The 2500-nt window shown below is 37.1% G+C and overlaps 1 protein-coding gene across 1 annotated transcript in view; it reads left to right on the forward strand.

Moving 5' to 3' along the window:
• Nucleotides 1–2500, forward strand: part of greb1 (growth regulating estrogen receptor binding 1) — a 42014-nt gene that overhangs the window by 5817 nt on the left and 33697 nt on the right. The gene's annotated exons all lie outside the window — the stretch shown is intronic.

A 2500-nucleotide genomic window follows, 5' to 3' on the forward strand; every position in this document is an offset into this window, starting at 1 on the left:
TCTTGGCAGCTTTAAGGAGACCCAGGTGGAAAAAAAATCTATTAAAAATATACTTTTTAAAAGTGTACTAAGTACAGTTTTTAAGTTCAACTTAAAATCTATTTGACTACACTTCAAGTGTAAATTGTATGCTAAAATGGAACAACTTTTCTCAAACTTTAAGTGTTCTTAAGTAAATTATACAAAAAGAGATTCATGAGCATTCGGAACACAGTCGCAGTGCAATTTTGTAACATCCCAAGTGTATTGGAAATGTACTTAAAAGGCATTACAGTATAACTTAGGGTGACCAGATTTGGGTTTGTGAAAAAGAGGACACTTCAGTGGGGGGGGTATCAACAGACATGGTGACTATGTATGATAATGAGCTTGATTGGCCGGCCCAACGCTATACAGAAAAACACTGCCTCAAAAGACTATTTTGAACACTTGAACGTTTTCAATGTGCAAAAACAATAATTACAATAAAAGCGAGCTCTATACACGCAAGATATATTTGGATGGCAACCCATCTTTAATAATGCATATCTCTAAATTTGATCCAAGGTTTTTCTGAAAATACAAACTGAATCTTTTACAGTAGCCTAGCTCTATAATTTTGAACAATCTGTTTTAGAGCTTAATAATCCTGATCTGTGAAAACAGTTGTGTTGTTGATGGGGACTGATGTGGATATGTTGTCCATTTTCTTATATCTATTCAATCATGTCTGGTCTATTATTAGGCCTACCTCTTTTTAATCCATTAGCCTATTATTAGATATTTTTTTGTAAAGAAATAGGCCTACATCTATCCCTTATGTTATGCCAACATATTTAATTCACCTGCATATAGGCTACAGCTAGATAGAGGATTATTGACATCTGCTGTTGTCAGTGTGCAGGCTATCCCTTAAAGGCAGTTTAAAGGGATAACCAAAGTGCAGTTTCCTACCCAAAGCTAGAAAGTTGCTAGGTCGGCAATCGTCCAGAGAAGGCCGATCAGACAATGGCAGAAGTGTTGGTCATGTTATATTTTTTACAGTCTATGGTTATGAGTTGATGTGCCATCAAAATGTTTTGGAGACGTCGAAAAGCTCTCACCCCTCGCTGCCGTTCGATGCTTTGCTGAATATTGTGTAGCCTACCTGTAGGTCGGTCGTTGGCACCTTTATTTACGACCGACATGTAAGTGCCTGCTTTGCAGGTCAGGCACTCAGCTTCATGTTGATATCGACCGAGACAAAAACATGGAAATTTACGTTTTAATTTGTCAGTGAACTAGGCTACACTAAACAATGAACTTTGCGCTATTGAGGTGACTGAATGACCAATTAAATGTTTGAGATTAGCCTACTATCGACCCTCAACACCCTACACTTTCCACTCAATGCAAAGCGAACTATAGGGGGAGGGCGTGACTAGTATGTGAATGAAAGACATATGCTATCCACGAATGAAACATGAATGAAAGAGAGAGCAATGCAAATTCGCTGTAAACACGTTTGAGGCTAGAATAAACAAAATCCCGGACGACTTTGAAATTCCGCCCGGACACATTTTTAGGTTTCAAAAAGAGGACATGTCCGGGCAAAAGAGGACATCTGGTCACCCTAGTATAACTAATATTAGTGCAGTAGTGTATTTTGAATACACTCTTATCATCCTCATTTCTATTCATTTGGCATGCTTCTGTAATATTTAAAATTAACTTCAAATGTACTTCCTGACTACAATAAGTGCCTTGAAAGTTTGCAGTTATGTTAATAAAAGTCTTAAGATACTTTTAGCATTATAAAGGCATGTAATTTAAGTATAATATTAGTGTAATTTAAAATTGTACTATTAGTACTCTACCTATTGAGAAAAACATTTTATTGACATGAATGCAAATGACAGCTTTCTCTCTAAAAACAAAACATAATATTCATCCATAACATCCATAACAAAAGTAAAAAAAAATTCTGAAAGTTATGGATCTCTTGAGTATATCTTTTCAAGTTGGATAACTTTGTCATTATAGGCCTACTATGGCGACACAATAGAGCCACAAAGCACTCACGCGATAAAACATGTATTTCAATCAATCAATCAGATTTATTTATATAGCACATTTAAGCATGACTTACAGCAACCTTGCAGCTATTTGGGCGTATTATATCATTTCACAAGCATGGATATTAAATGCGAGCGCTCAAATTCTCTGTGCGCACGCGGACTCAGAGGAAACTGCCACCTGAGCGAGGAAAAAAATGCTGCGAGTGAGGAGGAATCTGACCAGTGAACCTGGATCCCGCCCCCAAGTAAAGACCCACAAGAGCAGAAATTCAAGCTTAATAGTGGCAGAAATTCAAGCTTAATAGTGGCGCTTCTGACGTAATTATGCTTTTAAACGAAAGTTTGACTCAGGTATATTCACAAAAAGACCCTAGGTTGCATTTTGGCTTGAGTTATGCTGTAAGAGTAATGGGGCAAGGTCCTGGATGAAGAATATTTACCTTACTTATTTGAGGCGTTCAGAC

Source organism: Alosa pseudoharengus, unplaced genomic scaffold, assembly GCF_046254945.1.
Source record: "Alosa pseudoharengus isolate Yale_2024_CS ecotype anadromous, Long Island Sound unplaced genomic scaffold, YU_APseudo_1.1 YU_APseudo_1.1_scf_22, whole genome shotgun sequence".
NCBI lineage: Eukaryota > Metazoa > Chordata > Actinopteri > Clupeiformes > Clupeidae > Alosa > Alosa pseudoharengus.